Below are 20,221 nucleotides of genomic sequence, written 5' to 3'. Positions count from 1 at the left end.
TTCACTGAAAGACTTAGACAAGATGCCCAGACTAATTTTACTGCAGCATCTGCTCCTTGATTTTTAATAAGGACATAAATTACTTGAACAAGCAGATTATAATATTGCTCTTAATAACAATAAATATAAAGAGAAATGTATCCAAAATGCCTTCCTCATTCCAAGTTTATTACAGCCTCAACATCCTTCTAACGTGAGAAGACATGCAGAAACTGAGGCTCACAGAGAGGACAGGCCCTGGTCAGCCCAGCTTCTAGAAGACTACATGACTAGCTACTTCCAGGCTTTGTAATTCCCAGGACACAGCTACTTCTGGGAATTCCTCAGATCACAACGGACATAGGTGTCCTGTCTCCTCTCATATGGACCAACATTGAGTGAAGCCCTGATCTCTTTTGAGCTTGGGTTTCTTACTATGTAATATGGACACAATAAAGCTTGTGACCTCACTTCCACACTATGCTGGTAAGTAAAAGTTGGGGTGCCATGATAAGGTAGGCTGCTGATGTAAGTGGGAAAGGAAGTTAAATCTCTTTAAAGGCCAAGTAAATATTGCTGTTGTTGTTGGTACTGATGAACACGGCAGTTTTGTTGTCTATATAGGAAAGTGGACAAGAAAGTCAAAAGACCAACTCCTAACTAACAATTCTTGCTTCACTGAGGGCACCAAGAAAGATCTGTCAACACTGTAACAGTGACGAAGCTTTTATACAATAGGATAATGTGATTATTTTACAGCTAATTAAGACGATAAACCGTCTAAAGACATCTGTTAGCAAACTTACATTCATTACACAGTTGTGTAGTTAGCACCAAACCCAGTCCTTACTTTTGCTTGCTTTTTCTTAAAAAATTAATGAACAAAACTTCATCTCAACAGGCGGTAATAGCAAACCGAATTAAACTGTGATTTGACTCTAAATGATTTCATAACCCCTACATATACCAAAGAAAGGAGCAAGTCATCAAAAACAACTAATTTGAAATATTCTCCTCAAGGGCACAGTCATTAAGACTGTAAACTAGCAAGCACACACCCAGCAAACACCCAAGCTAAAGACAAAAGCACCTCCTGAATACCAGCTTCCCATTGTCTACGTATCTGCCTGGTATGCACCTATGTCTGGAAAATCCAGTTTTGTCAAAAGAAAAAAATGTGGTAATTTTACACCAAGGATGAATACATGAAATACTCCTGACAAGAAGGTGTACGGAGGGAATTAAGGTCATTCTTCTTGGTTGTAATTTTTTGCATAGCTCATCTTCTCTAAGGAAAAGCTACTTGGTTCCTGACTGCTCTGGGTCTTGGGTGATCCCAAGAAGGCAGTGGACTTTGAGGGTAACAGTTAAACTAGGCCTTATTCCTCACACACTGTGAGACCCTGGTTAAATGAATGATTACCCCCCAACATGTTTCCTCATCCTAAAATAGTTACGATGCCAGAACAGCATTTTAAGAATTAAGTAAAATGCCCCATGTAAGTCATTGGGGACAACACCTATCAATCATAAAATGTCATATATTATTCTCATTCTTTTTGTTACAATGGCAAGGTTATATTCCCAGAATTAATGCCTATAGTGCTGGCACTAAACGTAAGCTATTTGAGCCCTAAAAATAACATGTAGATCTACATACATTTTATATGTATGTAAGCCCACGTGAATGTGTTTATAGGAAACATACATATTTTGTCCAGTACAGATAGAACTTCAATTATTGAAGTGCTGAGGAAGGTATCTATTTAGAATATTTCATAAAGTTATTATTTCTATTGGGGATTTTCTTAATGACAGGATCACTAGCCGTAAAAACAAGTCTATTCCTTGATTTATTGGCAGGAAGGTATATTAGCACTATCTACAGTATCTACCTAGATATTCCTAATGGACACAGGGGAACAGAGACCTTATTGGCCTTCAGGAGAGCCGTTCTTCTGCATAGCATTAAAATACTCAGAGCTAGGGAGAGAGACACCATGTTGCCTAACTGAAGAGCACACATTATTCCGACCACACAAAACGAAAGCTCAGCACTGAACAGCAGCAAGCTGCTTTAAACTCAACAATTTATTTGGAAAGGTAAGAGCCATGGAAAGTATCTCCCACATTACTAAACATTTCAGAGTTTTCAACATCATCGTTGCTCGACTAACATGCTTAAGACAATGTACAACTGTGATAAAAGTTCAAGGTGGAAGAGGAACAACTGGTGACGTCAGAAAGCAGGGAAGCCTTTGGGCTGGACTCCAACCTCTTCCTTAGCTACCTCAGAGCCAGCATCATGTGCTAGCTTGAGTTCTACCTTCCTCCTTGTGCACGGATGCCCCATATACACACATTACTTAATGCCAGAAATCCCAGATGTTTTTCAAATCCAGGTCAAATTGCTACAGGTTATTTATTCTCAGTATTTTTGCCCCAGAATTTCCCCAATATTAGATTAAGCAGCAAATATTTTCCCTTTACTTCAGATTTGATGTCTGGATGGCAGCACAGCTGGGAGGTACCACGAAATTATTGAAAATATCTGCAATATGGTGTGAAAAAACCTGTTTTAATTCCATGCTTGAGAGCAAGCGCTCATGAGAACACACAAACACACACACACACACACACACACACAGACACACACACACACACACAGACACACACACACACACACACACACACACACACACACACACAGTCTGCAGCATTCCACCCAGGAAGAGCATCGCCATGCTTGGCTGCTGAAGTGCGTCTGTCTCTGTTACTGTAATTTTTAGATACTTATCAACATTCAATTAACATCCGTGATATGATATTAGTCATTATTAACACTTATTAAGCGCCTCTGCCTCTGCCGTAAGGAGTGCGGAACTCAAGTTTAATAAAGGTGGAACACTCATAACAGACACCACCTTTCCTTGATTTGTTCTCTCCTGCGGAACACCTGACTCCTTTCCGAACTTTAATTTTGAACGATTTAGCCTCCATTTTCATCTATACCCAGGGTGTCCAAGCTTCACCATAATGGGTAAATCTATTTGTAAAAAAAAATTCTAAAAGGATTTTTTTTTCTACTTAATTAGTACCTATTGCATGGGGAAAGATTTTAACCTGTGGAGAGATTCAAATTAAAGCCAAGAGATGAAATACGGTTTCATTTACTATCACAATGAATGAGAAAGAGGATTAAAAAGGAGAGGATTGAGAGTGTCAGGAAGAGAAATCTCCCCAAACACATGGGAAGTATTTATACCCACGGGAATAAGCAAAGGTACCATTCAGTTTTCTAAAGCTGAGATATCCTTCTTTACCGGGGTTGAGATCTCAACCCTGGCTATGAAGGTAACAGGGTAGCCCACCCAGCATCTCTTGCAGCCTGTTCTGATCCTGGTTCAGATCAGAGGGGAGAAGACCCTCTCTAGGTCTAACCATATATAAGGCAAGGGTGCATTCAAAACAAGCAACTGCAAGGGATCCCACAAAAATACATTGCAGTAAGAGGTAGAATGCTGTGTGATAAGGAAACCCAATTAAGTCGGAGCAGACGTCACAGTGGTTTATCCCTGGTAGTTCTCATTGGAGAAGGTTAGATGGAACTGACAGCCATGGAGAGAGCAGGGCCAGGGTAGTGTTCAAAGCCAATTCTCTTTCAGTCTAGAGACCCCTGATGTTTTGGGGGATTGCCGAGACCCCTGTGAGCACACTGATTCTATTCTCCACTGTGTAAGCTTAGCTAACTGAGCATCCTCACTTAAAAAATTGGTACAATCCACCCTGCTCTGCTAACGTTGGTTACTGTAAAACTAAATGAATCTACATGCTCCATAAACATGGCCTCATCAACGTTAACTCTAGATGGCTCCACCGATGTTAACTTCATCTACAATGGTGGCCATATCAACTCACCTTGCCTAGCAACATCAGAGGCATTTTTGTTTGTGGAAGGAACTTCAATGCCAAAGCCAACTGACAGCACACCTCTCCATTACACGCTCCACCATGATCCATGGGTGTGAAGTGGAAATTTTCTGGTTTCTTTGGAGACTCAGTTGTGTCCTGTTATGTTTTTCTGGAAGCTGTCTTACGAGAGGATGTTTTGCTGAGAGAGACACAGTAGGTTTGGAAAGAGTAAAAAAGTAGAACCCAACAGACAGTGAACAAAACTCTTGCATTGGTACGCTTTGCAACGCTTTGCTGGTCTTGACTTCATAGAGAGAAATGCACCAAAGAATTTCTTGTGATATTCCAGCTGCTTTTTGACACTTCCCAGGACATGTGGCATTTTGATAAAGCTTCTGCAACTGATTTGTTTTGGAATCACCCCAAAGAACTACCTCTAAACAGGTCCACATCTCCCGTTTTCCATTAACCTTTTTCTTCTCCCCTACCTTTGGTCGGTGGGCTAGAAGGGAAGTTGAGCTGTTTAAGAACCTTATTAAAATAGGTTTTGAAAAATCTAAGCCTACATGAGTTGAGTATGAAATGACCTTAAAATGAGAATCACAGCATCACTGTAAGGTGTGACACTGACTTTCGCACACTCACAAGTCATAGTTTTAGAGATGACTTCTTGGTGAGTGTCATGCCTTGACTTAAGTTCTTGGTTTGGGTCTTGATGCTTCGTGTCCACTTTGCACACTGGTTGGGCCTACTCCAACATGGTCATTCCAAGTATATTCTCCCTCTCTGAAACTTTTCTCCATGCCTCTCCCACGATTCTACGGGACAGACCTCTCCTTCGTTAATATTCTTCTTGTTGCTGCTGTAAGCAAAAGAAGTGTGTAATCACCTCTTCATAATGGCAACTTGAAATGTATGTCGTGGTGGTTAGTAATTTGAAGATCAATTATCCTTCAAACTTAGGGTCTTATCTCCTACAAGAGAAATCCCAACCTTGATCAATGATTCAACCTGGCTGAAGGGAGAAACAGGGAGAGTTATTTGAGGGAGAGTTTTAGGAATCAGGCAAGGAAGCCTTCTAGCCATTCCAGGAACCATCACTCCTCTACCTGGTTCCTCCAATAGCAGTGATCTCTGGAGTTGAAGTCAGTGAAGCCCAAGAAGACAGGACATGGGCTTGGTAGCCAGCCAGCCTACCTCTCTGCCGCACACTAAAGGTGAAAAGATGCTCTCGGGTGTGTGAGGGCATGGGCTTGACTTAGCTGTGGTCATGCAGTAATAATAGGAAAATAAGAGTTCCATGCCAAAAAAAAAAAAAAAAAAAATCACAGTTCTGATTCTCTTAACCTCACAAAATGCCGCTTGGCTCTCCTTTTTCCTAATGTACTCAAGCTTAGTTTTAAGGATGAAAAGTGACATTTCCAGAAAAACAATAGAGGCATCATAAGCAAAGTCGAAGTTTCCAAAACATAATCATGCCCTAATAAGGGAATGCCCTGGAGAGGGAACAGTCATGACAGTGACTCGCTTACTGACGGTGCTTAAAGAGAAGGTGGAGAGCAGGGTGGAGTCTACTTACTGTGCAATTTACTTCGTAAATTCACCTTTTAATATCTAGAGGAAGCGTTCTGCTATGTTGTGTAGCTGAGTTAGACGTAACATGGTAAAACCCTTATTCTGATGTTTTCAAACTGATGTGATCTTTTAAAATCAACTATGCTAAAAAAAAACTGGTCAAGTACATGGGTGACATCTAAAACATTTATTTGACACAAAATCAGTTACAAACAGCATGGGTGACATGTGGTCTTCCAAGGGCATCGCAGAAAATGTGCACACGGAAAGTTCTGTGGTTTTTTTCTTAAATGCCAACATTTGACCAGGTTGAGATTGCAGTGCATTTAATTTGTAAGGAAAGACATTTATCAAGTGTTTATTCCAGATCCAGTAAAAACAAAAACAAAAAAATGGATGCATCACCAATATGTCACCATCACTTGAACTTAACAAGTGACGAAATGCTATCACTCTGGGACCAATCCAAAGGATCCCTTTCCTTTGCTGGAACTTGCTTCACCACACAAATCTCAAAATAGACTCGTTTCTGCTATTTTTCTGACTATAGTTTAAAGAAAGGTTTTGCAAAGGCTGGTGAAATAATTACAGTTGCATAGGCAAGGCATATAATTAGTTGAAGACGAGGGTTGAGAGGGGAAAAGACTTCTCCTACACTATGTGGGCATGAAGACTCAGGCTTATTAAACTATGAAGCAATTGCTGTTGTATCTTTCATGGTTACAACTCAACAGCTAGGTGGAAAGTAACCCACCACTGTGTACAGACACACACATTTACAAACCCTCAGGACACAAACAGAACACACCCGCCCTGGGCTCAAGTAAACGTGGATGCTTGCATATAAGCTCAGTAGTTATCCTTACCCCATAGTTGCACAGCTCAATCAGGACAGAACAAAGAAAAAGGCCAGATGGTTTTCTTCTGCCTTAAAGGCCAGGATGCCTTTCCCAAGCTGCCTAAGGGGTATTCTCTTCTTATGCCTTCTCAGGCATCCTGTTTATGGGGATGCTTCTCCTGATTCCTAAAGGGACCCAAATGTTCTCCTTTCCATGCACACTTGTTGAACTCAAGAAGGTTCCGGCTACAGGAGGATCCCTAAGGTAAGAAATACCAAAAGTTTACCTGCTTCTCTAATTTCTTTTCATTCTTGTATCCAGTTGTGCGTGGCACGGTGCACAGGACTCAGGCCCCGACTTTAATTGCGCATGGAAACATAACACTGATCTATTTTTATCCAGCATGCACACATTTTAATTGGAAGGATTTGCTCACAGCCTCGGCAGCCATGCCTTAGTAGCAAAGAGCTCCCAGGACGTGTGAATAATTACAATGAATATCACACGTGGCATGGTCCGGACAGCTTCACAAATTTGCAGACACACAAAAAAAATTACACTCACAGGTGCCAAGGCAGGTCGATGGATCCACGAACCCAGGGGCTGTAAGGTGCATAGCACAGTGAGGTCAGTGCTTTCCTGACCTGTCCTGATCTCCGGGAACATCAAGGTTCACAGCTCTTTTCTTCAGGGGCAGGTAAAGAAGATGGGGGAGGGGCTTGGCGAAGAAACAAGAAGAGCAGTGGCCAAGAGTCAAATGGAGAGTGAAATTCGGACCTCGGACCTCGGTGTGAGTCAGCCGAAGAAACTGCATTGGGCCAGCATACTTGCTTAAAGGTCCAGGCTCACTTCTGCCTGGAGTGACTAGGAGATAGGTCGCTCTCTCTAGTGCCCTCTGTTTAAGGTATCAAGTAAAAAGTAAGGCAAAGGCTGTTTTACTGGAGGTTTTGTACTCTGTCTAGCCCATCGGTGACATAGGAACTCAATATTCCAAAGGTCTCCCGAAGAGGAAAGGGAGCAGCGACATAATGCCGTGTACCTGAATGTATGGTGCTCCCACCTTCATGTACAGAGATTCCCAGACATTAGTCCAGATACTTATTTTGAACAGAGATAACAAGATGAATTGATCCTTCCAGCTGGACTCCAAAAATAAGTAAATAAATAAAAGAAAACAAAGCAAAAACCCTGCACAAAGTCCCTTAACAACATACCAGTAAAACACAGTGAGGTTATTTGCTCTCTAAGACGAATTGACCGCCATGTGGACGCCCGACAACGTGAGACAGGCCACAAGCAGAGGTGTAGCAGGTGGACGAGTACTGTCAGCAAATGCTTTGAAAGAGCCTAAGGGGCCGGAAGTACATGGTGCATCACCCTGGGCCACTTCTTCTAGCTGGTCTCTGCATAAAGAGGACAGCCTGTGCTTCTTACAGAGAGCAAAGGAAGCAGCTGGAAGAACATTTCCTTCTCAAGATACTCCCGGCCCGACATTTCAGCCGCCCTGTGAGAACACCATGGTGAGCTGCCAGAAGACACTCCACCTAACACAGAGATCTTTCCACAGGCCTTGCTCTTCACCTCGATGGAAGAGAGGAGTGGCCAGGCCGTGAGAACCTGCCTTCCTGTTGCTCTCCTCCAGGGCTTGCCAAGTAGAGCTGAGTTCTCCAGGAAGAGATCTTCCCAGGCTCTCCAGGGTGCAGCTTATTCAGAACACACTCTGCTAGGACTGCCCTTTGTAACTACCCTTCATAACCAAAGCCTGAAGTCCCATTGGTCATAAAGCCTTTTCAAACACAGTTCATTCCCCGATCTAGAAATTGTAATTAGGCATATGAACATATACAAAATACTAGGATAGCCTCTTCCAGAGAAGTTTTTAGGAAAGAGCCCAGGAAGATAAATAGGAGATAGGATGTGGCCTCGGGATGTATTCCCAGATTTGACAAAAAAAAATTTAATATTTCCTGAACACATATAGTTTGGCAATATCATGCTTAAACTTTTCAAATACATCACCTCAATGATTTGTCAAAGTAATTCTGGAGGTGAATGGTATCGTTCCCAGATTTTAGCTAAGGTTTACAGTGGTTAAATAACGTTCTAAGGTCACAACGCCGGTAAGGACCTGGCAGCAGAATCAGGTGCACACCACCACACTTTCCATAAGCATCAGAGAATCATTCACAGGGGGAGCATGTGCATTTCTCCTGGCGGTAATGGAAGTTGGCTCAGCAAAGGACAGTGATGATAAATACGGGCCTTGACAAGCTGACTCAGGAAGACTCTAAATGGCAGAGATTGGAGGGGAAAGCTACCCAGGTGGTAAAACAATACAGTACCAGCCAGGAGCTGGCAAGGGGTAGGTTGTAGGCAGAATCAACTTGGCTAAGGCATCAAAACCATGGACTACAAAGGTCAGCTAAGGCCAACTTTCCCTTCGTGTTTTCTTTAGTTAAATCTATGCTCAGTTTGTATGCCTCGAGTACACTCTACGTTTTATTTGCACTGGAGCCCATCAGGGTACACAAAGCATGATGTCTCACAGACACAGTGTGTCATATAGCTGGACTCTGGAAGAGGTCATATGTGTCATACAAAGAAAGTCACATGTCCAACTGTGCTGACACTGTCCTCGAAATATCCTTGTACACTGAAATGACAAGAACATGCAGATACACAGAAAGAAAAGCACATTTCAAATCTATGGCTGGATTATGCTCTAATCAGAAGTTCAGCACTGTAATTATATATGCTAGACAATAATCCCTTGGGTGTGCACATATATTACAAAAGATTTATCACAGCCATAACACAGTATCGGGGATTACTGAAGGACTGTGGGTCCAGGTCAGGTTATGTACAAGCTGGAAGGCAGCTGTGGTGAAGAACACAAATGCTGGGCTAGAGCAGTGTTTCTTAATCTTCCTAATGCTGTGACCCTCTAAACAGCACCTCATGCTGTGATGACCCCCAACCATGAAGTTGTTCTTGTTGCTACTTCATAACTTTAATTTTGCTAGTTATGAATCATAATGTAAATGTCTATGCTTTCCGATGATCTTAGGTGACTCCTGTGAATGGGTCTTTCAACCCCCAAAGGAGCCATGACTATAGGTTGAGAACCTCTGGGCGAGAGGGATGGTTCAGCACTTAGGGCTGTGTACCACTCTTGCAGAAGACTTGTTTCAGCTCCTAGAACGTATACTAGGAAGCTCAAAACTGCCTATGACTGCAGATTCAAGGAAATTTAATGCCTTTGACCACCATAGGCAACATACATACACAGACAGACAGAGACATACACACTTTAAAATGATAAAAATAATCTTTTTAACATAAATGCTGACTAATTGCTCCAAACCTATAGGGTCAAGTCTTAGGAAAGCTGATTGGAGTAGTTTGTGTTAACTTCATTGCATGACTCCAGTTCCAAGCTGTCCCTTCAGCTACAGGGCTTTCTAAAGATGAACCTCTGATCTCATCACTCCTCTCAAAATCTTTCAGTGACTCTCCATTCTCACAGAAGTTCCAAAACCCAGGTCTACCCTGTTGATCCTTTAGTACTTACTGCCCAGCCAGCATGGTCTTCCACCTTCTACTCTAAGATTGACAGCTATAGAGACACGGTTAAGCATTGTTCAAGCACAGACAGTCTTTCTCATCCTTGTGCCTTGATGCAAGCCATGGGGTTCTGTTCATTTTCTTTTCTGCGACCATTATCATCTATTACAAACAACACAGATATAAGAATCGGTTTATGTGCTGGACACTCCATGAAACCTGGTGCATATTGAATGTTCTGTCTGTGTATGTTGCCTGTGTGGCAGACTGGATGGATGATGGATGGATGAGTGGTTGGGAGTGTAAATCTGTCTGCTGTTAATAACCATTCTCCAGTCAATATGCCATAGCACATTTCTGCTTTATTAGGAAACTCCACATTCTGTCTTCTTTTATGAATACACAAATATAGTCTTCCCCTTACTTATTAAGAATAGAAGGCTCATGAAGGTTGAAAGGTCTTTGTGTACCCCCTCCCAAAACCCAACATCTCACACAATACATGCTTAAATATGTTTAAAAGTAGTATGGTGAACATGGGAAAGGACACATACTACTTAGCATGGTGGTTCTGAACCTCCCTAATGCTGCGGTCCTTTAATACAATTCCTCGTGTTGTGGTGACCCCCTTCAACCATAAAATTATTTTTGATGTACTTCATAAGTACAATTTTGTTACTGCTATAAATTATAATGTGAATATTCGTGTTTTAGAGTGGTCTTAGATGATGCCTAGGAAATGGTCATTTGACCTCCCCCAAATGGGTTGCAATCCACAGATTGGGCATTGCTGGCTTACGTAATGCATTTAATGGCCATGGCCGAGGCTGTTTGTACCCATTATTAAAGTTGGCTTCACAAACCAAGTTCTTGAATTTGAACTTCAACGTTTAGTCAGAGATAATGAAGGCCATTACTCCCTGTGCAAGGCATCATCTCCTCTTGATGTCGTCTGAGGACATCCCCCATCTTCACACCGCACCCCAAAACCCTGGCCCCTCCTTCTCACTCCTAAACACACTTCCCACTCTTCAACTGCAGTTTCCTTGGGCACCCCCAAAGGTACACGAGTCATCTTTCTTTTCTCAGCAACCTACCATCCCTAGAACACTATTTGACAATCACCAGCCTCTCAAGGACAGGGGGTCTAGTGTTTCCTTTTATAGGGGCTTAGCCACCATTCTGAATTTTCTTTTAAGTACCACATGCAATCACTAGGAATAAATAGAGATTCACTGTCAATCTTGTAGGGAAAGAACTTGTCCCACAGTCAGACAAACTTACACTGGAACATCAGATCTATCCTTACCGAGCCATGAGCTTAAACAATCATCTTGCCCTCTCTGTGTTGATTTCCTCACGCCTCCCTCACCTATGGGACACCAATGCCTAACCTGCCGAGTGTTGTGAGGATGAGAATTATGCAAATCAAGAACCTGACAATTTTTGGATAAGATAATAATAATATAATTAATATAATATAATTTATAGTCATTAGAAGTATCACATTATGAGTCCATGTAGAAGTAAATTTTGAGATCAATGTTTTAACTACTACATATATAATTATTAGAATTTTTTTAAAAACCACGGTGGAAAGTTAATCCAGGAATATCGTCCAGACCCAGGGCACAGAGTTGGGGCTGCAGCTGTTTACTCAAGCTGCTCATCAGGAACCTTGAAGCAACACCATGGTGACAAAAAAGGAATACTCAGGATGTATCGATTCATAGAGAAACAGGCAATATATGACACAAGAGGTAAGATTTCAGATCCTGGCCCCAGTATGATTCCTTTTCATGGTGTTCCAAGGAGATTGAAAAAAGCCAGCAAGGAGGAAAGATGGTCTTTCCTCTCAACATTAAATATTAAAGCAGTTCGATGAGAGCACTACCTCGCAGGAATTCTTCCATAATCCTTTCTCAGTCCTCGTGCCTCTCTGACAATGTAAGTGGTATACATATCCCCCGTCAAAAAGCCTCTACTGACCCGACCCCAAATAATACTCTAGTGTCTGTCTGTGGAAACAAAGCTTATCATCTTCGAAGAGTAAATCAAAACATTCTCTGGAAAACACGTGTTTTAATGAGGGGTGTGTGTGTGTGTGTGTGTGTGTGTGTGTGTGTGTGTGTGTCTGTAGGAAGGAGGGAAAGAGAGATCGAGGGAGGGGGAGGGAAGTGAGGAAAGATAGCATTCCAGCATGGAATGACCTCAGAAGCATTGTAAGACAAGTCATTAAAAATGCAACATGCAAGTCCCTTTGCTGCAGATGCAGAAAGGTTACTGAAGTAGAAATGATCACTTAGGATCCATGTAAGAAACCCAGCTTCACAGAAATAGGGACTAGCAGGTGATTTGCCCGAACCGCAGCATTTGTATTCTCTCTAAAGCCAAGCACTCTTTGCAAAGGCTAACGTTTTTTGCACGTCATAAGTCTCCCTGGCCATAGAATGCAGCCATGATGAAGAAGTCAGTTTGGGAATACCAAGAAAGTGCTATTGTTTTCACGTGCCCCAAGTTCAGAACGGAATTGAGGTAATCTGACTTTTAGGTTAAGAGCTCCCAAACATGGAGTTTACAGGAAGAACCAATTCTTTCATCAACGAGATGAAAATGTTTCCTAACACTTTCTTTCCACATTGATTTCACAGCTCCCTCTCCCAGGGTTAGGTGCGTATGTTAAGCTAAACCCTATATTTAGTCACTTTTGACAGCATCCTGAATTCTTCCGACTAACGGGTAATATATAAATAGGTAAATGATGCTAAAATAGGCTCTGATTCAGCCTAACAACAGCATGGAGTAAGAGGAGCCTGAATACTGGCCTGAGCAGGAACAAGAAACACAGGAAACACAGCTCTCAGGACAGTCAGTCATCTGGCCACAAGGAAGCCATGGCACAGGATGGGAACACTTAAGTGGAGACCTGTAATCTCCATGCATGGATGACTTCTAGGATAGGAAGGAGGTCAAGAAAATAAGGCAGGGTACAAGGGAGAAAAATATTCTACAGGGAGAACCCCAAGGAGGTCACAGGACAAGGGACTCAACTGTCTACTGATTTCTGTCACATACAAGGGAACTGTCTGCTGCTAGGGGAAGAATAGCCTGAAATTATTAAGAACAATGCCCAGTGTTCAGAGGGCTAAACCATTTTCTGTTTCCACAGGCCAGAGCAGGAAGGCTCATACTAGGTGAGGCATGTGTTGGGTGAGTTCTTTGAGGGGGTGTTTCTTGTCTTTCTTGTCCTGGTAGTAGGAGCTGTGATCCCAGGGAGAAATACCGCCTATTAAAGAAGCAAGCTTTTTCTATATATCTGAACTCTACCATGACAAAAAGCTGAAAAAGGACATTTAGAAATGCTGAAGTTCTGAGTACTCAACAAGGTAAAACTCTGACCCCAAAACTTCAATTGTGAAGAGAAATGTAAAAGGAAGATTCACATTGAAATCGACCTATCAAAATCGTCCCCAGGAAAGACAAAGACAGAATCAGCAGCAAAAGATACTATGATTGCTTTAATTCGATTTCATACAGTCAAAAGAGTAAACATGTTATGTAGTGATGGGAGGTGTAACTGAGATCCAAGCCATACGTACTAACAGAAAAGCCTCAAAAGTCAAGACGAGAAAAACTTACAACAGAAAAGTAGCTATTAATGGAAGATTACAGATCACAGAATTAATGAACTTGTAGACACAACAGAAACCAACTCAAGAGAACTATTAAAATACCTGGCTTACTCCACACCTACAATTTGAACATACATCTGCTGTGGCTTAGCTGTGGTTTGAGTGTGTCCCCTAAAAGTTCAGGTGTTGGAATTGGTTCTAGTGCAGCCCTATGAGAGAGAGCACAGTCCAGTAGGAGGTCACTGGAGACTAGCATTGTAAGTGATTAACTAAGTTCCCCAACTACCTCAGAGTGAGTGTTAAAAGACTGCACTTCTGGTCTCACAGGTCACCTCTACCTCCCACAAACACTCCACTGTGATGTTACCCATTAGGATGTCATCATGTAAAACACCAGAACACCAGAACAGCACCCTGCTGTTTGGATGTCCAGCCTCAAAACATGAGCTAAAACAAAAACGAACGAACAAGCAAAAAACCACCTTCTTTCCTCAGTTGATTTGTTATAGCCAGGGAAAACAGACTAATAAGAGTGTAGAACCTAAATCAAACCAGTGGTTCTGAGGCTAAAATGTACTATGTAGTTTGGGGATCAATTCAACACCCTAAAACCGAGATACTTATTTTTGGTTAACAACTGTGTGAATTTATTAATGTTTCATCTTATTTATTTATTTTTGCTGGATATATGCATTGTTCATAAGACCTATTACTGCTATAGATCCTTAAATTAAGACTGATAAAACCTAAGTTCCTTTTCTGTTTTAACAGACTAGTTTTTTTTTTAATTCTTTCTGAACACCTTTATTTAGTTAGTTATTGAGTATGTGTGTGTTCACATGTGTGTGCATTTGCACAGGTGTGGGAGTCAGAGAACAAGTTGTAGGAGTTGGTTTTGTGGCTCCTAGGGACAGAACTCAAGCCTTCAAGCATGGCACTCTGTGACTTTACAAGCTGACCCACCTCGCTGGCTTCCATCAAGGACTCATTCTTAAATTTTTAAAATCTACTTTTTAAAATCAACCATCATTCATAACTCTCATTTTCTGTTCTTGAATATTCAGAATTCTACAAAATAGTCACATTCAAGATTTTACTACTATACATGAATATTTATCCCACACATTTAATTTTCCTTAAATGTGTCCCTGTAGTAGACTAAGACACGGTATACTATAAAACTATTTAAATTCAATGATTTATAAACCATGGTTTTTGTACCTGTATGTACCATCATCGATTCAGTTATTTTTGACATGAAACCATAGGTTCACCTTCTCTTTTATGTTGTTAACTTACCCAGCAGATATCTGGAAACAAAACAGTAAGCCACAGTCATCGAACTCCTATGATCTAGGGTTAGGCAACTGAAGACTACTTTTACACATGCATAGTCAAGTAAGGCAAACCAGTAAGAGCAGAAGTGAATGGGTGATTGGGAGAGGGCTTGGAGAAATGCAAGATGCACTGCATAGAAAAGAAGACCAACCATCTTCCCTGAAACACCTGCGAAAGCTCACCTACAAGAGACACTGGGAAACAGCAATGGCCAGACGGCAAATAGCAGAGAAGCCCAAGGAACAAGCTGCGTTTTGGGAACAAATAAACATGAACATTACTGAAGAACTGATAACTTTGTAAGAAGAGTAAGATGGCCGAAGAAGCCATTTATGGTAGCAAAAGAAGTAGCTCTCAGTTCTAGAAGTTGGAAAGTCTAAGATCAAGATGTTGGAATCTGATGAAGGCTTTCTTGCTATATCGTATACATCATATCATTGGTTCAGGTGTGTGTGTGTGTGTGTGTGTGTGTGTGTGTGTGTGTGTGTGTGTGTAGAGGGGGACAGGCAGAGAGACAGGGAGACAAAGTCAGAAAGACACAGAGAAACAAACATACTCATCCTTTGATAAGGACCTCACTCCCTTAATAATGAGTTCACTTCTACAATAACAGCAATATCCATTCAATATGGCAAATTCCTTATGGTCTCATAACCTGCCATTAGGCCCTGCCTCCAAATACTGAGGAACCAACATATGCTTCTGAAAGGGCACGTTCAAACCATAGTGAAGCCACTGGTATTATTACTGTCCTAGACTCCAAATTATACTACAGAGCCATAGTGACAAAGAACAGAGTTGGCATCATCACTGTACTAGACTCCAAATTATACTACAGAGCCATAGTGACAAAGCCACCATAGTAATGACACAAAAACAAACATGTAGACTAACAGAAGTGTTCTACCTAGAAATAAGCCCACTGCTATGGATAACTAATACTTGACAAAAATGCCATATATACTTTGCTTTGGTTGATCATTTCTACCACAGATCCTCCTGCCTCATGCTGTGTCCCTTGACCCTGAGTCACCTCCTTTCCACTCTCATGTCCCAGCACTTTATTACTCTCTTCACTCTCTTTTCCTTAAAAACTGCTTTTTGCTCTCATGGTTTGACAAAGATGCCATACACACACACACACACACACACACACACACACACACACACACACACACACACACAGGGAAAAGAAAAGCCAATTCGACAAGTGGTACTGACCAAGTTGAGTATCCATTTGCACACCAAGGAAATCAGACACACTCTCTCATATTACAATTCTAAATGAGCCTAAGAATTTATTTTAAAACCTTAAGTGTTGAGACTCCTAGAAAACTAGAAACAGTTCAAGATACAGGCAATAACCTTCTGAAAGGGCTGCAATATAAAATAATCCCAAGGATTGATAAATGGGATTGCACAAAATTACAAGGCTTCTCTACAGCAAAAAAAACAGATACACTACAGGAAGTTGCAAAGTCTTTGCCAGCTATACTTCAGACAGGGTGCTAATAGCTGGAATATGAAAAGAACTGCACACACGGAGACACACAGAAACAGAGACACACACACACACATGTACATAGAGAGACACAAAGACACAGACACAGACATATACAGACATTAACACACACACAAACACACACACACAGAGATACAAGACACACACAAAGACACACACAGGCAAAGAGAGACACACAAATGAGTGAAAAATATTTTTAAGACTATTAAACATCTTTAGACTTCAAGAAAATACGAATCAAAATTTTAAACTACATTGAGATTCCTTCTCTGCACAATCAGAAATAATAGGATAAAAAAAAAAAGCACACAACACCAACACCAGGATGGAGTTGATGCTCAGGGGTTGAGAGCACTCAGAGGTTAAGAACTCTTCCAGAGGACCTGGATTCAACTCCTAGCACCAACGTAGTGGATCACAACTGCCTGTAACTCAGTTCCAGGGGATGTGATGTACTCTTTTGGTCTCCATGGGTACCAGACATGCACATGCTACACAGACATACATGCAAGCAAAACACCCATGTGCGTATATATATATATATATATATATATATATATATATATATATATATATATATATATATATATATGTTGTTTTAATTATGAAGTTGATGCTATGGTAAAAGAGGAACTCTTAGTCACTGCTGGTGGCAGCATAAACCGGCACAGCCACTATGGAAATCAGTAGAGATTTCTTAAAAACAAGACAAAACAACAAGAACAAAGCACACATAAGAAGAGATCCACCATGTAACCCAGTTGTGCCACTTCTAGACGTGTTGGTAAAGGACTCCACCGGAGTCCAGTGAACACATCCATGTTTATTGCTGTTTTATTCAGAAAGGAAAGACAAGGAATCAGTCTGGATCAATGGATAAACTGATGATGAGAATGTACTACAGATATATACAATAGAATTTCATTCAGCTACATGAAGAGAAACTGACGGAATTTATAGGAAAATATACAGGCCTGGAAATTATTACTTTTTCACTTACTTTTATGTGTGTGTGTTGCATGTGGATTGTGTGGGTGCATGTGCATTTATAAGGACAGAGGTGTACAAACCAGAATACATCTGGTGTCTTCTGTAGCCATTATCCACATTACTTCTAGAGACAGGCTCTCCGGCTGAACCTGAAGCCTATTGTATCAGCTAGGCTTCCTGACCCATGCGCTCCAGGTATCCACCCATCTCGGATAATGCAGTACCAAGGTTACAGACAAGTGCCAATCTGTCCAGCTTTTACAGGGGTAACTTTGCAAGAGTCAATGCTCACACCCTTGGCATGTGACTGACTGAGCCAACTCCCCTGCCTCAGCACTGTAAATTATTATATTAAGTAAAGTAAGTAACCTAGACCCAGAAAGACAGACACTGTACGTACTCTTTCTCATGGGTCTTGGCTTTTAATTTTCATAGTGTGCGTGTATGTGGGTGTGGGTGTGCAGAGTTCATGGGACTGGAAAGGTAATCAAGGGAGGGAATAAAGTAGCTTAAAGGAAGAGATAGAGGAAGGGATAACCTGGAAGCAGACAGAGGATACAGGGGTTGAGCGGGGAAGAAAGCCAGGCCAAACGAAATTCCATACAAAGTACCAACAATAAACCCATCACTATGTGTGCTCATTTACACCCCAAACAGATGAAGTGAAGAAGAGAAGAGTCAAAGACAGGAGAACACTTATCAGTGAGAGCAGAATCATGCCCGTTGGGCCGCAGTGGTACAGTGGTTAGTGCTCTGAGCTAACCACTCAGCTAACCTAACAATGTGCAGGGAACGGATCAGGATTCCAGACTCAGTGTGTCCGACAGAAAAGCACTGGCTTCTGTTATGTTAGGTTGCACAGGGACAGCCTTCACAGGCAGGCCTGCTGATCTCAGTTTGATCTCCACATCCCACAAGGTGGCAGGAGAGAACTAACACCTGAGAATTGTCCTCTGACCTCCAAACACACAGTAACTGTAAACCCTAATAAGCGCCTAATAAGTGGTGGCGGACTTAGTGGTTGCATGCGTCACCTTCTTTTAGAAAATTCAGAGTTCCAGAACATACCTTCTCTAATCCCAAGCTTTTATCGTACTGCTAATCTCCTGAACAAAATACTTAACTCAGTTATCTTCATCCTGGTTGAAGATCAAGGGCAGTGTTTAGAAATTCTTCCGATTTGCTCATCTAGCAATCCCATGATCACACAGTGGAGGCTTAATCCCCTTTACTGTGTACTAGAGTACATACATGGAGGTCTCGTTACCTGCTTTAGAATATACACACATTCTACGTCAGTCCGGAGTCTCTTCTGGAAGACAAGTAGGCATGCAGATGAAAATGTAAATTACAGCCCTAAAGATCAGGTTGAGTGCCGTGGCATTTTATAATAGTACTATACAGAGACAGTAAAGGAGAAGCTGCTATGAGTTGGAGTTGGGAAAGAAACGTTTATGCAGCTGGTAGATGTAAATTAGGGCTTGAAAATTCTGACAGGCGGAGACGAGGCTTGGAAATGCCTGAGTTCAACAATGGTTATGCACCTCAGGAGAGCCGGGGCTCATGACGATTTAATGAGCAAAATCTCCCATTCTGCTCTTCTTCGCCCTCAGTTCGGCCATGACTAGCATGTAGGTTGTTGTTGTTTTTTTTCTTCTTCCTTGAATTTCCTTAATTAACGTCTTTAATTACATTGCATAGGCACAAGCCCCTGTAATTATATCCCATTTCAATTGTTGACAATCCCCACTCCACCCCACACTCTTAGCGCCTGTCCAGATTTTCGGCCTCACATGTAACGGATCTCCCATTGCTACGCTCATTCTACACACCGCCTCTTCCACGGTTGTGTTCACCGTTTTCTAGCACTCTGCATACTAGAACAGACCGCTTCTCTCTGTCCATCAAAGACCCAGATCATCCAACACCATCCATTACCCCCCCCGCATCTTTCTCCCCTGCACTAACTTGCCCCTTATCCCACACAGACTGGCTCTGGGACCTCCAACAGCCATGCACACCTCACTCCCCTCTGAGGCTTCCTTGGGTCAAAGTCACTGTTGTGCTCAGGACTCTTAAATCATAATTTACTGTTTGGAAACCATCGATCTACAACAGAAAAAAGAAATAGGCTACCATTAAAGACGAAGGCACTCTGCTTCGGGATACGTGTTTATTTAAAATCCCTACATTTTCCTCCCAGTGGCATCAAGGAATATAGAAAGAGAAAAGGGGGGGGGGGGAGACGAAGAAGGAAGGGGAGGGAGAATGATAGGTGAAGAGGAGGAGGAATGGTGTCTATCGAATGACTCATGCCTGAGTGGCTCAACAGAGGTCCTTGTGGAATGGAGCAGAAGAGTATGGCTTTCGCCCTTGGAGGAATCAACAATCCAAGAGCAAGCGGATCTCTGTGACCTTCAAGATACCTTTAGTCTAAGACAGTAAAAACGAAAGCATGGGCTTACCGCTGGAGAAAACCCGAATTTTCTCCTGAGACTCACACGTTAGGTCTACATGTTTCAGAAACCTAACAGCGCCTGTCTTTAAAGATCGCTTGGTAATTAGCCAATGAGAAAATTCTAAATGAGGAACTGTGTCTTGGGTTTAGAGCATAGTGTGACGGCAGTAGCTAGAGATTAAAAAACAAAACAAAACAAAACAAAATAAAAGCACTTGGGCCTGGGTAGATATCTCAGGATGTAAAATGCTTATTATACAAGTGTGGGAACCCAGACTTATTCCCCAGAACTCCTCTAAAATGCTGGCAGTGTGAGGAGAGACAGGAGACTCTCAGGGATTGCTGGTCAGTAAGCCTAACCGAGTCAGTTACACCCGAGGTCCTAGCAAGAAACCTTAACAGGAAAAAGCAA

General features: G+C 41.9%; 1 protein-coding gene across 11 annotated transcripts in view; it reads right to left on the bottom strand.

Moving 5' to 3' along the window:
• Positions 1-20,221, bottom strand: part of Hivep2 (HIVEP zinc finger 2) — a 199,210-nt gene that overhangs the window by 40,774 nt on the left and 138,215 nt on the right. For 2 of the 11 annotated variants that reach the window (XM_063287903.1, XM_063287906.1), the window contains one exon: positions 3,898-4,090. The gene's annotated coding sequence lies outside the window, so the exon portion shown is untranslated. 11 annotated transcript variants of the gene reach the window in all.

This window comes from Rattus norvegicus, chromosome 1 (assembly GCF_036323735.1).
Source record: "Rattus norvegicus strain BN/NHsdMcwi chromosome 1, GRCr8, whole genome shotgun sequence".
Classification (NCBI taxonomy): Eukaryota; Metazoa; Chordata; class Mammalia; order Rodentia; family Muridae; genus Rattus; species Rattus norvegicus.
Note: the sequence above shows the minus strand (reverse complement) of the source record. Positions and strands in the feature narration are given on the sequence as shown.